We start from the raw sequence: 18,965 nt of genomic DNA, 5'->3' as shown, positions 1-18,965 counted from the left end.
GCACACTATGAGAGTAGAATTTTTTTTTAAAAAGACAGGTATAGTATACCAGGAGGCTGAAGTAATAGGCTCCTTGAAATCATTGTCTTTGAAATTTTGACTTCTAATATCTCACTGGACAGAAATGGGCCTCAGAGTTAATTATGTCATTACTGAAGACAGAAGTTAACTAGCTCTCCATAGGTTTATCGGATAAAGATCAGTTTGGTGGAAATATTGGATATATTAAAGGCGAGTAATTCTGTTGTTAAAAAAATCTACTCTTTATATGACAGTTTATGTGAGTGGATATATGCTGAAAAAAGGAACTGGAGTAAGTTTTTAAGTTTTAAAATTACCTTCTAATTTTACAAATCCCTTTTATATATACCATATTTGCTCCTTGAAAGGTAGTATTTTAAACTTAGGAAATGTTTTGTTCCTCAATACAATCTCCTTATATACTTAACTTAGATATATGACATATGACTGCCAAGAATCTAGCAAAAACTTACAAAGCTTTTCTACAATTTGTTGTTGAGTGAGACTTCTCTCTGCATTCTCTCTTCCTGTGAAGTCCTTGGGTGACTCTAAAGTCCATTGTGAAGTTTCCTTGTTACTTCTTTATCAAATTGTCATCACTTGTAAATTAAATAATTGGAATGCAGATCTCAGCAGAACACAACCTTATGAAACACTTTATGACAAATAGGAAAAATAAATCTCTTAAGGATCAAAAATAGTTCACAAACTGTAAAAAATATGCATTTTAATTATAATTTAGTTTTATATTTATATATATTACCTGAACCAATGATAATATCCTATTATAATGTGTTTTTCAATTCCATTACTGGACATAAGTCTCAGGCTGAAGTGTTAGGAATAATGGTTAAAACAGGAAAAGACATTATAGTGATCAAATATAAAGAGGATCCTTCAGTAAGTATATATAACTGTGGAAGAATTAAAGAGTGTGTCAGCAATAATAGCTAAGATTAAGCACAAAAATGAAGCATGAAGATAAAGCTTGATGTATAAAAGTTAATATTCTTGGCTACTGTGTGGAGAAATGTGAATTGGTCATTGGATTGGCTGTGGAAGAAAATTTGTCACCTTCTACTCAGGCTAGGAAGTCTTTGTTCATTTTCTCCGAGGAATAACACTACTTTCTTACAAAATGTCAAATATTCTTAACTAGAATAAGTGCATCAAGTCCTTGCCTGACATTTTCAACAGCTACATATCATATGTGCAAACCAATGACAACTCTGTATTAACAGAAAGGCATACCCATCTGGTAAATTGCCAATTCTTTGATGATACTGGTGACGTTCACCCAGATTGTTTACTCTCTGTGCCTGTGTGTGTAGGCGTGGAAGTGTGTGGATGGGTGGAAATGTTAGAGAAGAATTGCAAGTGATAGAGGTAGAAGCAGTTTGGTGGAGTGAATATGGACACATGCAATGTTTACTGTTATTTTAATAATTTAGTAGACAAAATATGTACTTTTCTCTCTAGAAGAGAAAAAAAAAAATATTAGCCTATCTAAGGACTTTTTTTCTTCATCATGAAATGGGTTTATAGTTATGTACCAAAGCGCTGATTTGGGCAATTAGTAACAAATTATTATTTTGTTTTACCCTTAGAACTTATGTATTTGCTTACTTTTAATTTAATTTTTTTAAAGTTTTTTTTTAACGTTTGTTTAATTTTGAGAGACAGAGAGAGACAGAGCATGAGCATGGGAGAGGCACAGAGAGGAGGAGACACAGAATCTGAAGTAGGCTCCAGGCTCTGAGCTGTTAGCACAGAGCCGGGCACCGGGCTCAAACTCACAGATCATGACCTGAGCGGAAGTCGGACGCTTAACTGACTGAGCCACCCAGGCGCCCCAAATTTTTTTTAAGTTTTTATTTGAATTCCAGCTAGTTAACATACAGTGTAATACTCGCTTCAGGTGTACAAATGTAATGATTCAACACTTCCAGACAACAGCTGGTGCTCATCACAACAAGTGCACTAAATAGGTGATGAGAATTAATTAGTAACAAATTATTGCTACCTAGGGTTCTACCACAGTTTTTCAGTGGGGGATTGTTCTTAAAGGTGTTTAAAGATAAAGCTGTATAAAACAGAATTTATGTCTTGTGTCTTGATTTGTACTTTTTTATCTGTCAGTCTATCTATGGGGTGATTGGAAATTACTATTTCACATGTCAGCATTCGTGTATTGTATTTGTCTTTCCTGAGTAACTCCTTTTTATTCTCTTTCTCCTAACTCCAAATACTGCTACTCTAGGAGAGAGAAAAGTTGAGACTCAGCTATAAATATGTTAAGAATAATGGTGGATTGGGCGAAGCAGTTCGTTGGCTCACTCATAATGTTGTCAATGCTGTTGCCTAGAGTTTGGTTTGTAAGACATCAGTCAGGAGTGAGTTTTCGCAGATTGGCAATGCTAACTCTTCCACAGCTGAAAATGTAGAAGCATCCATGATAAATCTTATCCTAGAAGAAAAACATATTATGTTATTGCAACTGTCAAAAGTCTTCTCTTATTTCTCTGAAAGATCTAATGGAAGATCAGGGTCAGTGCAGGTTGGAAGAACTGATGAATTTATAGAAGATGCATTTCATAAAGAAAAAAAAAAAGTTAGGGTACTGCGGGTTCCCCTCTCCTACAAGGCAAAAGTTGGCACCCCAGTTCTGGAATAAAGAAATAGTCTCTTCCCAGAGGAAGAGTAATATTTCCAAATAGAAAATCTGCCAGTGAGCACATGCCTCATGTTATTGGGGAAAAGGGTAATAGTAATAATAATAAAAGGTTTTAGGTTAATCTCCAAGCCCACCTTCTAGAAAAGATTACTCATTTGAAGAGTTGTTCATCTATTGGTAGCTTCCGTTTTAGTTAGTTAGAGAGGAGTTTTTAGAACCAAAGACTTAAATAAGTCATATTTACTTTTTCCTTTTCCTACTGCTAAAATTTTCCTTAATTTTTTTCAGTGACTATAGTTAAGTTCTCCTCAGGCTTCTGTGATTAGAGGTTATTTTCACCATTCACAAAACAAGCAACTACACTTAGGCTTGCGTAGATAAAAGTTTCCTCAAGCTCTTTATTCCTTCTTTCTTTAATTCAGTTTTCAGTGAAATTTTAAGTATTGTGTTGCAGTAATTTGCAAAGGGTATACAAAAGGATTGGATTCAGGGTAGTTATTTAAGACCTTTTTTTTTTTTTTTTGGAGTTATCAATATTTTAAAATCTTGCAATGTAGTTTAGTTTTCTCACTTCTTGGTAAAAAATTTAAACTGAAATGCTTTGAATTATATGGATACTAGAGTAAAATGTGCTGCAGATCAACCCCGAGTCATTAAAATTAATAAGCATTGATTCATTGCTCGTGTTCTAATGTTGGGTTAGCATTTTATATATTAGTGTTTGCATGACACCCACCTGTCCTTAAAATGTAATTCTATATTAGTATGGATTAAGTCTGGCAAGTAAGAGAGTAGCTCCCAAATTTACACCTCCCACTTAAAAAAAGAAAAAAGCAATTTTGAAAAAAAGAAATGACAATAATGGTGTGAATTATAGGAAATAGAACGGGGTCATTTGTGGTGTAGATTTTCATATTTATGAATGATTAGTATTGGTTTTTAAATTTAATACAGTTCTCAGCTGATTTTGAAATTGAAATAAATAATCTAACTCCTGCCAAATCTAGCATTTTATTAGCTTGTGGTGCTTAGTTCTTCTTAAGTTAGTGGAAAAAATATCTATGTTCTTCAACTGAATTCAAAAAAAGCTAGAGAAACGGTTCAAATTTCAGACATGGGTTTTATTTGGGTTGTAGTAGATCTTTACATTCCACCTGAGTTTTTCCTTCCCCAACAACTGATTTTTGTTCATTAAAGTAATGAGTTTACTGTGTTTATGAAGTGACACTTCTTTGTTTTCAAAGATTGAAGTTGATTGTAAAGGAAGAAGGTTTGATGGGCTGGAATAAACAATAAGTAGATTTTTAATAAAGAATGTTTCTCTGTGTGTATACACAAATGCCAGTACTGACTTTATACATGTTTGTCTTTGAAGAATTAAAAGGTGTTCCTAATTTTTTACATAAAAGCATGAACACTGGATATGATTGCAAAATACTGAGTGACGAATTATATTGCCACTCTCTGCTTTCCTACAAACTCTTTTATCTGTGTAGTAGCTATGTGCTCAGACTTTGAGAATATAAGAAGTGAAGTACCCTGAAAAGTATCACATGATGGCACTGTTTCCATTTCCACATCCAATATTATGAAATAAAGCTATAATAAACTGGTATTAAGAATGGGGTGTAATGCCAATGTATTTTGTATAATTTATGTAAAATAAAAATCTAACTACTAAGGGTATTAATATAAGTACAAAAAGTAGAGTCATAGATTTTTTTCATAAAGTATTTTGTAAAAGTTTGTGTTTTTATCATGTCTCTAACTTAGGACACACACAAAAAAACAAATTTATCCAGAATGCTAGAGATTTCAATATGACAGAAAGCAGTTTCATTAAATATTTGAGTTGCTTTATGAATTATTTCTTATAAATAGTACAATGTATTTTGTATTTCAGTTTTATTTTGGAAGGATTAATGCTGTATGTCACACATGAGATTTAACTGTGGTAAACACGACCATTCGCAGAAAGACTTCTGAGGAATGCAAAGAAAGTGTGGAAATAAGGCTAACAAGAAGAAGGTACATAGATCAAAGGTTGAAGGGATCAAGAATAATTTTAGAGTCAACAAAATTCAAGTGTGGTCAACGTGAATATTTAAAGGGTTCATTAATCTGGAAGAATGTAGATGTTAAATGGTGTGTGACTTCAAATACCATATTTTATTATGGTAAACAGTCTCTCCTAAATAAAAAGCATGTGGAGAAGGGCATTGAGCAATTATTTCAAGTATGAAAGTACAATAATTTTCCATTCACAACAATCAAGAAAAAAGACGGATCAAAACATGGTGCAATATACATTAAAGTGTAACTTATGTAGATGTGTATATTTAAAGATTAACCAAGCGTCAGAATTTCGCCAACTTGTATCCTTAATAATGAATTAACAAGAGCAGATATGGACCCGTCTTCCCAGTGGTATGATATATAAGTGTAAAGCTGGAATAAGCTGAAATAAGTTGTATATAAGCTGAAATGATGCCCCCCTAGAGCTGAAGAACCAGATGGCCAGAAATTTGAAGTGTAGCATTTGAGTGCTTTAAGACTATTTTAAATTGTTGTCATTTTTGTTTGTTTTGATAATAACAGAAAAGAACAGACTTTGCACAGTTTTTCTTTCAGTTTATCTGTGAACTGAGTCAGGGAAAATATATGGATAGGAAGTTTTCCTACTGTCATTCTTTTTAAAATAAATATTTAAAACCAAGCATGTAAGCAAACCACAAATATTTATCTTAATACAATGCCAAAAATCTTATATGTGTGAGGCATAAACCTTAAACCTTTAATCATAAAAGAAACAAGTACCTCTTACAAAAGAAAACGTGCATGGGATGAAACTAACTGCTCTGATATATTATTATTTTTAATTGATTTTCACTTCTAACTTTAAACAAATTGTTACATTCTCATTATGGAGATAGTAAATACCTTGGTAATCCATTTTAAAATAAGAGATTCTCATACTTTATAGTTTTAGGGATATGTTGGTGTCATATCACCCCTTTTTTAAAATGGCAGTTTGCATAATATTTTTCACCAAATGAGAAAATTTTTAATTGTGATATTGAGGAGATTGTTGAAAATTCGCTTAATGATACATTGATAAAAAGTATTCATAAATCTGTACTGTAAAAGAGAAAATATCCACTGCAACATTCCTTTCATTTGTCTTATATGAGAAGCCGGGCTGGGGTTGGGGGGGGAACCCCAGCATACTGAAATAGGAAATTTCCACGTTCACTGTATTTCACCATGCAAATTACTTGCAATTTCCAAATGCCAGTGTTACTTTTCAGGACAAATTTCACACAAAAGGAATTCAGTGATTATTCATCCAGTTTAATTAATTCAATTAAATAAGTCTGATGCTGTCAGGTGTTCTTTTAATAATTGAATCAACATACAGATACATAATAAGCATAAAAGCGTTTCTATGGCTGCAGTTAATTTAGATCCAAAAGAATCTGCTGCTCCTCTATATTTGATATAGATTATTCTATAATATTTCAGTAATGGGTTGCACAAAGGCTGGCTTTTAATTCTTTGCTTTCTCGAATGTCTTTATATATAATGGTTTAAAACAGAAGGTGTTCAAGAGAGGGTGACCTTTTTTTCCATTACCATGGTTCCTGTCATTAATGCATTATAATTTTCTTTAGAAGTCTGGAAAAATGTGTATATGTGCAGTACATAGCAGGTATGAATCAAAGCATGTTAGTGAAAGTTTAGAATTGTTATTACTTTTAAAAAGAAAAGATTCATAGGACACATTTTATTGTTCTCAGTATATATTTATTTTTCTTACTATGAGCAGTTAGACTGTTTTTACATATTAATCTCATCAGACTTAAAAATTCGGTTTTCATAAACTATAGTCATCTTACTAATAATCCAAAAGTATGTATTGTAACTAAATTTAAATCAAAGAATAAAGCGGTTCTTAATTTTGATTTTTGCATAATGGTAACCTCACATACAGCATTATATTCTAAAAGGATGTTAATCATATATAAAGAGGAAGGTTTGGGGTAAATGATTTACTTGGAGTTCTCAGCAGTGCTTGATGTCATAATTATTGTAAATATTAATTGCTGTGCTAAAAATGTAAGCAAGCCGATTTTGTATTAGATGAAAAATGAAAATAGACTGTGTACTGGTAAATAGATAATCATACAAAAGTAATTGGGGTTTTAAAACCCCAATCTATTCTGCCAGCATGAGCTCGTTTGCATGTTAATCACAAGAGTGATTTCCTACTTCACAAGGAAGTCCACACTCTTTCATAACCACTTTTAATTGCATTTAAAATGATTCAGGTTTGTAACATTAGAAATGAAGGCGTATCTGTGTCAAATTAATAAAAATGTCCCTGAAAATCTTTATAGACTATAAATACTCAAATATTTTAAGGACTTCTATTTTTAATTGGAATATGTAGAGGCCTATTACATATTTTGAGTGTTATTAATGATAGCATAGCTATGGTATAATGTGCCAATTTTAAAAGATCACTTAAAAATAGAGTGTTTTATTATATTTTCAATTATGTGGAATTTTCTCTAATTTTAATATGCAAATACTTATACTGAGACTTGAGTTTTAAGTTTTTATTTTAAAAAAAAAAATTTTTTTTCAACGTTTATTTATTTTTGGGACAGAGAGAGACAGAGCATGAACGGGGGAGGGGCAGAGAGAGAGGGAGACACAGAATCGGAAACAGGCTCCAGGCTCTGAGCCATCAGCCCAGAGCCCGACGCGGGGCTCGAACTCACGGACCGCGAGATCGTACCTGGCTGAAGTGGGACGCTTAACCGACTGCGCCACCCAGGCGCCCCGAGTTTTAAGTTTTTATAATAAAATCTGGGTTTATAGTAAAATAATGCATGCTGATATTTTGTAGGTTACATGTATATATATATATATATATATATATACATATATATATACATATACATATACGTACATATATGTATATGTACGTATATGTATATGTATATATGTGTGTGTGTGTGTGTGTGTGTGTGTGTGTGTGTGTGTGTGTGTGTAAAAATTCCTAATGGCAAGTGACTTCATTGTTCAGTCTTCTTTAGATGCACACATTCTCAGTATTAAATTTTTTACCAGCACTAAGTTGTTCACTGACAAAATTTAGTGCTTAAAGATACTAACTATTTTGAGCTGTGTGCATTATTTTAGTCTTAACTAAAAAGCACTTTATTACTAACAATAAATATTAAAACTATCTTTTAAAAACTATTATGGAATAAGAAAATGTGTTACATCAAAAAATACTTTATAACTCTTAAAAATCATCAGTGTCATTTGTTTCTTGGTCCATTGCAAATGGTAGCTCAGTGTTCATGTCACGAAAGTACTCTAATTTGCTCTGCATTATGCAGTAAGTGTCAGAGTTAAGGCACAGTTATTTATTTACAGAACATAAGGAAGGACTACATTTTTGGTAAATTCACCAGGATTACAGTCTTATCAACCACAAAGGTACAGAAACTACATTCTAGTCAGGATGTTTTTGTACACACACACACACACACACACACACACATTCACACTCACACACACACCTATATACATACTTGATGAAAAGTTTGATGATTAAAGAAAAAGCCCTCACAATTTAAAAGAGGGTATATTTGCTTTCATCACCAGGTGTTCTTTCTAACATAAATGACCAAGATGATGTTTCCATAACATAGCTTGAGGTGCTCTGGAGATTAAAACTACCAAAACAGATCTATTAAATTTTTCATGGAGAGAGTCCACAAGGGATAATAAGCCAATATTTCTTGTCCCATATTCCAGATGTTTTATGTAATTCTGCATCTTTCTAAACTAAATTGTAGCTTTTCCAGAAAAAAAATGTGCTATAGAGACAGAGATGAAAGGCAAGAGCTGTTGAAATGTTAATTTTACTATCTGCTGTTGAGGTCTGCTACCTTTTTGTATTTTTTTCTTACTCCCAGTAGCTCAGGTCTGTTTTATGAATGTTGTGGTATTTCAGTTGTTTGAAGTTTAGCAACTAGGAGCATGACTTTTGCTTAATAGAATGCCACATGGCATAGGACAATGTGATAGATGAACTTTATCTTAATGATACCCTCTTTCAACTTTAGTGTATTGGGAATGGTCTAAATGTTGTTGTGATTATCAGAAATATAATAATGAATATAGAGTTCTTTTGCTTTCTGTGAGCTTTTAAAATTGTAGACAAGTGATTAAGGAAGAAAATGATTGCTGATGATGACCCTGTTTCTTTCATGTGCTTAGTTTTTCCTTTAGGTTTGGTTCGTTGCCACAGTTCTCCATCATGGGTTCAATGCAGATCATTTCCTGAGGTTTTACTCGTTTTCAGCATGTAGCTGGGTGTCAGTAAATTGCAGCCCTTTTGAGATGATAGGCCTGTGAGAGGATATCTTGATACTCTAGTTGCAAATCTTTGTTTTCCCATAGGTCATGTTGTAGCATTTTAACCTTACATTCATTTTATTCTTTTCACTGAACATGTAACAATTTGTGTGACTGTGTGTATTTACATATTTAGGTATAAGAAAGAGTCCCTTTCCTTCATTTTTTGAGAATGTATTTCTTTTTACTGGGAATAAGATGCCGTTTTATGATCACCTGGGGGTCACAGTGGTTTACACAAACCTCCTTTACAAATGGGGATTCTTATACTTTTTTTTTATTTTATGTAGTGGGTAAATATCTTTGAGTTTATGTTTTTGAAATGGTTTGATTTTGCCTCACAGCTGTAGCCTTGTTTTGGTGTCTTTGTTTCCGTTGGTTTTGTTTGTTTCCAACAGGTTGTTCACAATCAAAAAAGCAACTACCTTGGTCATCTCAATCTAAATAGTAACTGGTAGTGTCTGGTCTCCTTAGGCAATTTGGTCAGAAAAGTTTAGAGAAGGATTCCTCATTCCCAATATTATTTAAGTAAAACTCTTGAACCTCAATGAGTAAAACCATTTTTCTGTTTGTATTAGAAGAAATTACTGTGGGGCGCCTGGGTGGCTCAGTCGGTTAAGCGTCTGACTTCGACTCAGGTCCTGATCTCACAGTTTGCGAGTTCGAGCCCCGCATCGAGCTCTGTGCTGACTGCTCAGAGCCTGGAGCCTGCTGTAGATTTTCTATCTCCCTCTCTCTGTGTCCCTCCCCCGCTCACAGTCTGTCTCTGTCTCTCTCAAAAATAAATAAACATTAAAAAATGTTTTTAAATAATAAAAAAAGAAGTTACTTTATGTGATGATGATTTCTTAGGAACCCCTAAAGCCATTTTGTATAATTTCTTGGTTTTCACTTGAATTTGTGAAGATGATGATTCAGTAAGTTGGGAAACTGAGTAGCGTGTGTTATGATGATATCTATGTTTTGCCATATTATCTGGAAAAAGTGTGACTCATTTAATTGCATGCACAGATGCAGTAAGAAACATAGAAAATAAGAACTGTGTTGTGGTGACAAAATAAAAATTGTGCCAAAATGTATGGTACACATATATTCTTTAATTCCCTTCCATATCACCTAATTAAATGCTTATCACATGTTGTGTTTAATTCTGGACTCAAATTCAGGTATATACACTGTTTATTCAATCTTGCGATCCTGGATTGACATTTATAACCTCTTGGAGAAAGTTACCCTGCCACATGCTTCACATGCCTTTTTACAGTATAAAACTTAGAGATTTTTCTTAACCACTGGAATGTGATTCTGTAGTTGGTGGCATTTGTTGACAGTACTTTTTGAAATTTACCGGTATGAAAGTTGAGTTTTGTCACATTAATGTTGCAATTAAGTTGTTACTGCCTTGTGTTTTTGCTGTCACTGTGTTGCAACACTGCCCTACAGAATTAAACTTGTTCAGTTTTAATTTTCTTGTATAAATATCATTGAAATAATTTGAGGTTCAGGGCACCAAGGCGGCTCAGTCAGTTAAGTTTCTGAATCTTGATTTCAACTCTAGTTATGATCTCCAAGCCCTGCATGGAGCTCTGCACTGGCAGTATGGAACCTTCCTGGGATTCTCTCTCTTCCTTTATCTCTGCCCCTCACACACACACGTGCATGCACACACACACACATGCACGCGCGCGCACACACACACACACACATACACACACACACACTCTCTCTCTCTCTCTCTCTCTCTCTCTCAAAATAAATAAACATTAAAAAGAAATCATTAGAGGTTCAGGGATCTTTTAGACATTGTGTTTTGAATAGATTATCTTGTTTCATCAAATGTTTGAATTTTAAAATCAACACTCAAAGGCAAAAGTATCCTTAAAGATAAGCTAAGTGCTTCATGTATTATATTTTAAAAAATCAATTTTTTTAACTTCTAATGATTGAGAAAATAAATTGTATTTTTACTTGATTTAACTTACTTATCTGGAAAGCATAAATAATTACTTAACATTGAAAATCACATCCAACATCTTCTAAGCTATACCATTTTATTATGATTGAATCCTTTAATTTCTTTTTCTTAAGTCAAGTAAAGTGAAGATCCTTAGAACTTCCATATATTGGGGCACCTGGATGGCTCAGTCAGTTGAGCATTTGACTTTTGATTTCAGCTAAGGTCATCATCCTAGGACCCCGGAGTCATGGGATCAAGCCCCACATCAGACTCTGTGCTGAGTGTGGGGCCTGCTTAAGATTCCGTCTCAGCCTCTTTTCCCTACTCACACTCTCATTCTCTAACAAAAACAAAACTAAACTAAGCTTTCATGTATTTGTATTTAGCAGCAGCTAAGAATTGATAGGTAAGGATGATATTGAAATTAGAACATGGTACGAAATATACCTAAAATATAATTTTTCTAACCCAATAAAGCATCATCTTTATTTTACAGTGGTTCCCTCAAGGGTGGCTGTTATCAAGTATAGTGTCTAGAATGTAGCAAGAACATACACTATACATTTGGGAATAAGCTTATGAATTATTGAGTAAATGTAGATAGATTATAAATAATATAAAGATAGATAAATGGATACCTCCAGGATTGTTGAAAAAACAAACAAAGCAATCTAACAGTGTATCCATGAGGATAGTTTCCCTACAGTGAATACCACATGTATTTAAAAATAATTTATTGCTAAAAAATCATGCTACTATGTGTTGATGGTTATTAATGAGTAATTATAGTTATCATACATAATAGTCCATCTTTCCATCAATTACATTTCGTTTTTCTGTTTCAGAGGAGGACTTCTTTATATTTTACTTTTGAGCTCTCATTTTTTTCTTTTGAACTTGAAGAACTGAAGACAAATGTTCATTCCCTCATTAGTTCGCTAGGCCATTTTTCAGGAATCTTTTCCCATTCTTCACCTTTATGGTTTACATTCTGACTGGATCAGCCGCCAGGCCAACACTACATTTTATAGTCGGCTCATAAACTTACCCACCTGGCAGTAGTTTTGACTGCTCAAAGGAATCACTGCCAAAGTCTACTAGATTCTTATGACTAGTTTGGAAGCTGACCATCAGGAATTCAGGGTTCTATTCCTGTCCTGGGACTTAACCTTCTTTACGCTTCATTTTGCACCTTGATAAAATCGGTAACTAAGTCCTCTGAGGCTATAAGATTCCCTGCCAAAGGTTTTACATAAGCGTAAGGTGTTTCTGCTCATTGGTTCACAAACTTTTGTAAGATGTTATTGCTATTACTTGTGTAACGGTAAAGAGCCATCTTGAACTTAGAAACACCAACAAAAACTTCCAATTTGACTACTCCTCTTATTCTCTGAAATTCACATCAGTAAACATAAGTTTTAATAGTTTTGAATGGAAATTATTATGCAGGCCATACAGAGTCTTCTAAATTTTCAAACTGTTCTACAGTATTATGGTGTTACATATGATAGTATTTAAATTACAATTCGTAAGTATTTCAACACAAAAAATTTGTTTAGTATATATTTCCAAGCATAGACTATTATATTTTGAATTGTTGAATACAGGCTTTCTAATCATGGATCTTTTCATAGTTGATCTTTTTATCATATTTATAAACATGTTTACTTATATACAATTTAGATAAGACTTTAGATCAAGACCTAGAAGTTAGATAAATACCTAAAATTAATTATAAGGTCAAATGATAACTAGTTTTAAGGCTTTGAATATCTACTGTCAAACTAGTCTCACAGTTTTCCTCTCCTACAGCTTGATCGATATGTGCATCTTGAAAGTATATTTTTCTCACCTCAAAGTATCCTACCTACTGTCAAAAGCTCACCCTCTCAGCTGTCCCCTGTCAATACCCTTTATCTCAGCATTGAAGATAAACAAGGAAATAAAAAAGGGTTCATGAGATATGATTAATAGTTGTGTGGTAATGAACTATATAACCACTTTATTTAAAGAAAATCTTATTATATATTCTTAAACTCTTTAGAGAAGAAAACATTCAGAAAATTAAAAAATGCATCGAGGGGCACCTGGGTGGCTCAGTCGGTTAAGTGTCCAACTTCCGCTCAGGTCATGATCTCAAAGTCTGTGAGTTCGAGCTTCCCATCTGGCTCTGTGCTGACAGCTCAGAGCCTGGAGCCCATTTCGGATTCTGTGTCTCCCTCTCTCTGCCCCTCCCCCACTTATGGTCTGTCTCTGTCTCTCAAAATGAATAAATATTAAAAAATTAAAAAAAAAAAAAAGCTCAGCAAGTACTTACCAAGCACTCACTTTTCTGTACTTTTTTCTTTATCACCCCCAAATTGTAGTTTGTGGGTTTACAAGTATTTTTCAAATGTTATCGTTAGAACTAAGGATTGTCTGCATGTATTCTTTCTTTGTAGGTGTTTGTGGCTTAGCAAACACTTCCCCATACTTCTAATACATTTTATTCTCAGAACTTTCTGAGGGTTTACTCTATATCCACATTTTTTTCTTTTCCACTATCCTATGTTATTGATAATTTTTTGTTTTCAGATAAGCAAAGAAACTTGCTTAATTAACTTAGCTATTTAGGGGCAGAATTGTTCATGAAAATACATTCATTCTTATTCCAAAATTTAGTGCATTTTTCTTCTGTCTGTATTGCCACTCATTTATGGTGAAAAGTTAAAAAAAAAAAAGGTGGGATAAAATGAGTAGGGGAAGAGAGGGGGTGTAGGAATTAAACAGAGCACCATAGTATTAAGTTATCTACTCCTGAGATTATCTAATAAATGTTAAATAGAAAAGGAATCTGATAATGATTTACATTATGCCACAATTTTTTTTATATCTACCAGATAATTCACACTTAAAAAGATTGTCCTTGCCTGAATAGGGACATATAATTATATGTGTACATTTCTTACCTTAGAGCCTCTGTATGGGCTGTTGACTTGAATGTACTTTCTTAAAGTGTCTGAGTGGTTATCTCCTTTACTTTCTTCAAATATTTGCTCCTTTGTCACTTTAATGTGACTGTTGACAGTTTTATTTAAAAATGCAATAATCTCACAGTGCTCATCATGGACAACACTGTGCCTAAAAAATAAAAAATGCAACAAACTCTTTTTTCCCTGGTTCTTCAGTTTTGTCCGGTCTCTCCATGTGTGTCTCTTCAAATGTTCAATATAATTTGCTCATTTATTATGTTTACTGTTCATCACCCCTGGCTAGAATGTAAGCTTCTTGAGGGCAAGGATTCATGTATTTATTTTTTATTATCTGTCTCTCCCTCTAAAAGAGAAGTTAATGATGGCAAGAATCTTTGTCTGTTTTATTCATTGATATAATCTGAGTGCTTTGATCATTACCTGCCTTATGATTCTCAGTCAGTACTTGTTTACCAAATTGAAAATCTGGAGTGAAGGGTGTAGTATCAATATAAAAGCACTATAAGATATGGTAATTCCTCAAGATGCAATCTGCTGTCAGCATGCAACACCTGTACATTGGCTTCATTTCTGAGATACTCTTATGAAGTACATGACAATGGCAGGGGAAGTTGGACAGGAGGGAAATCCTATGCCCACTTAGAAAGCTCCATAGCTATAGTCTGCCATTTGTGGTGCACAATGTCATGTTACAAAGACATTAACATTAACACAGCATCCACAGCAACAAGAAAGTCCATGATTCTCCATTGGATGCCAACACACTGGTTGGAAAGCATAATATGACACAACTTTACTCTTCATTTGGGACGTTTCTATATTGTATTAGTGCACTGTGTACTATTTCAGTGGACCAATGTTCCAAATGTAAGCTGGGGTTTGGTGCCAGGTGGCATGCCTGAGACACATAAAGATTTTATGGATAACAGATGTAGAGAAATGTACGGCTTTCTCAGATTTATTTTAGACATATTTTCTTAAGAGATACACACTATATTCTATTAATCAATATTTAAGATAATGAAATTGTTACCTAAATAGAGCCCTTCCAAATTGCAGTTGAATCCTTATGAAATAAATGCAAACTATTTAGCCTTAAGCTTTATTTTAAAATAAAGGTAAAATAATCATTTGTTTTACTTTTTATATTGCCTTGTGTAAACAGAAAAAACAAAATCATCTTAAAACATACAAAGTGTACATAATCTAGTGGGCGTTACACAAATTCTAGCTCATATGCACAAAAATACTCCCTTTTTATTGTGCATTTTTTTTACTACCAGTTCTCTTTTTATTTTGTAAAAATCTACTGCATTTATAAAAGGAGTACATTTTGAAAGAATTGCATAAACAGGGAAATGGATGGGAAATAGAGATATTTAAAATTGCTTTACTTTAGAATCAAGACAATTTGTTGTGACAAGAAATATAAAAATGTGTTTTTTTTATTCTTTCAAAAATAAGAAATGCTAAAAATACTATTTTTGCACCAGTTTCCACTTGAAAGAATATCATGCAACCCTGTTTTGAATTGTATAGTTTTCTTAAAATATTTCACTAAAAAATAAACAATATTCAAATTGAATATTTCCCAAATAAGACACTATTTTAAAATTGTGTAGACTGATGACAGCCAATTTTATGAAGTAAGCAGATTCCGTATGTGGTATTAAGAAAATCTGTTTTTTTGATTTTGATAGTTGTGTATTATGGAAGATAATCTTGTAATATACCATTATGTCTGAAGGTATTTTCTGTTACTCTACATACAACTTATGATTATTTAGTCTGCAAATACTTAAACTAAAACTTCTTTCAAGGTAGTGTTTAACAGTTGTTTTCAAAGCAAGCGCTAGGTCTGTGAGGGCATTCCTTAGTATTTTCTCTTTCTTTCTTTTCTGGCAGTAAGAGTTTGATTTGTGTTCATGTTCTGAGTTCCTAGTATGGCTGTTGAAATCTATACTTCATATGATCTCATTGTACTGCCTGCATTTCATTAATGCCTGATTCTGTCTAAGGCTTGGGGAGGGAAATATTTTTCATATGACACTACCAGAAATGAGTACAGTGCACCAGCTGCAAAAACCATAGACCATCTGATTTTGTGGCTTTCAAGGGTGTGAAAAGTTCAATTGCTTAAAGTAAAGCTTATATCTGTATTATACCTCATGGAAGGGAGACTACTGTAGACTGAGGACAAATGTCAAAAATACTATATTCCCATCAGTAGGCTCGTTTCAAATAAAGATGAGTAATGTACGGATTTTGCATTTGACTTTCTTAACATTGGCTACATCATTATGGTTTTTATAGTTACTACCAAAAATACCAGCTTGATCAAAGAAATAAAAATAAATGATTATGCACAGGTGTATAATAATTTTTATGATTTTAAAGTTAAGTTATGGTTATATAGGATATCTTCTATGAAATTTTTAACAGCCATAATGATGTAGAAAATTATAGAAATTACAGATGCAAATTTTGTATTTAAAAAATAACTCGATCTTGAGTAATTTCAAATCAGTTAGTTCCTAGGTATTATAACAAAACAAACTTAATTTTAAAATAAATCAGAAGACATATATTCCCTTGGTCCAGATAAAGCTATGATCTTGTTTTGATAACAACCATTTAAACCAAGTAATAATATTTTATAAATGTTGGTTATAGAAACTAACTTTAAGAAATCCCCAGCCTATGAACCATATATATGCCACTGAAATTATAGAGTGCTTTTGCTTTCTGGATGTGTCTACTAGGCTTCCTCTGAAGACCAAAATGTACATATATATGTGTATACACAAATAGACATGTACACTTACATGTATTTATATATTAAATATTTTCATGTCTCATATTTTAATATATATTAAATATTTTTGTTTAAATATATGCGTATGTATATATAGTGTTTATAATAGGAAGAGCGTAAGACATATTCACACGCATTCTTGCATTTTATATTTTCTTGGTAGATTTGCTGTGCCAGCTTATTTCTAATCGATTGGCAGTTAATGCTGTCACCCTCACCAGTTTCATACCACAGCAACAATTCCAACCCTGAAATTTGGTATTCAGACATATAAGGTTATATCAAAAGGGAGTCTTAGAGAATGTCCTCAAATAACAGGCATTTATTTTTGGAAATATCTGTCAGACTTACATATGGGTATTTTATACACTGAACAAGGTATGAGGTTACTAAAATAAACTTTATCAATTGCTGTAGTGCTGATTTAAAAAAAACAACCACGTGTGGGGAAGTAGGTTAGCAGAAGAGGAATCTGAGTGATACTGGGGTTGATCAAATGGCATAGGGTAAGAAGTGATTTATCTGAGATTCTGAGTCTCTTACAAAAGAATCAGGACTTTCTTGCTACCCAATTTCTGTTTGGTTAATATAAAATAAATAATATATTCAGGAATATTATTTAAAAATCTTGCCACTTGAATAAAGGAATTTTCAGAGAAAAATTGGTTAAAAGCTATAATTTTAAAGACACTCTAAAATGTAAATAAAATTTAAAAACTTGTGAATGGAAACATAATCAAATTTAAAAATCTTAACATTTCTAGATAATTTGACAGTGTAAAAATCTGTTTTACTCTTTTTTCTTTAATTCTTATTTGCTTGAGAGTACAAAATTCTTAACCAATCTGTTAAATAGTTATGTGCTTTGACAGTTGAAATATGAGAGCTTTGTATCGAGAATTGTCAAGGATGTCTCATTACCTGTAGCAACATTGGTAAATCAAAACATTTAACAAGCCAAAATTAAAAAATTAGATACCATGACAGAAGTGTAACTTTTTTATAGGGTTATCTAAACTCACCATTCTTTGTCTTTTTCTTTTTATGTTTATTCCTTACTCCATTTACTGTATGTTCATTGATTTTCTTTCTCATGCTTTTCTTCTTTCCAAGGTCCCCCCCCCCCCAACCTTTTCCTCTATTTTGTTCATATATTTCTCCCTGAGGTTTAAGGCATGCTGGCTTGTGTCATTAAAAATGATGTTCTTGTACATTTCAATCTTCTTGTTTTCTTTTTGTCTTTTCTCTCCTTTTTTACTTTCTCTATTCATGTTCCTGGTTCTCCATCTCTCTCATTCTGCTCCACTAGGAGCTTTAGTAAGTCAAAACTTATTTAGAAATTTCTGACATATCTGTTCTGTAGCTTTGTATCAGCTGTTTCTGGTTCTCCTTGTAAAGCCTTGTCTTATGGAAAGAATACTGGCCAGAATCCAAAAAAACATTGGCTGAGTCCAACTCTGGCCCCAGCTTTCTTATCTATAAAATTAGGAGATCAAAATAGACCAGACTGATTTTTTTTTTTTGCAACTCTAAAATTCTATGAAGTATGCTTAGATGTGTGGAACCAGGAAGGCTAAAAATTTTACCTTTGGAAGAGAGAGGGATGCTTTTAGAAGGGTCACATAATGTGACAGCACCCTACCCTGCAGCAGTCTCCAGCTTCGAGGCAGAGAATCCAAGTATCAGCTTACAGCTCTCCAAAACCTTGCCTCACTTTTCCCTGACAGCCAAATGGGCTAAATGATAAGGCCACAATCTGTGGCAATATAAGGGCCCAAATATATTTCACAGCCAGAATTTTAAGATTCTAGTTGTGAACAATGCCTTAAGATTCATTGATATAGATCATACAGGTGGATGTAGACTTACAGAGAAACACATTTGCTTCTGTCTGAAAATGCATTTTACCACAAGATATTATTATAGAGGCAGTTTTAGACAGTGCTTTTGTCCCAGCAGTGCTTGTGGCTTTACTATGTTTTTCTCTATTCCTCAAAAGCACCTTAGACTAACTTTAGATCTCAGATGCAATTGAGAGATATTTGAAACAAATGATAAGTAACATTTAATAACTAAGGCATTTCATTAAAG

At 33.1% G+C, this 18,965-nt stretch overlaps 1 protein-coding gene across 9 annotated transcripts in view; it reads left to right on the top strand.

Annotated features, from left to right (window-relative positions):
* Positions 1-18,965, top strand: part of FOXP2 (forkhead box P2) — a 570,611-nt gene that overhangs the window by 209,416 nt on the left and 342,230 nt on the right. The window lies entirely within an intron of this gene.

The sequence above is a fragment of the Puma concolor genome, chromosome A2 (assembly GCF_028749965.1).
Source record: "Puma concolor isolate L17-30 chromosome A2, mPumCon1.1.hap2, whole genome shotgun sequence".
Taxonomy (NCBI): domain Eukaryota; kingdom Metazoa; phylum Chordata; class Mammalia; order Carnivora; family Felidae; genus Puma; species Puma concolor.
This window is presented reverse-complemented; position numbering and strand designations above follow the sequence as displayed.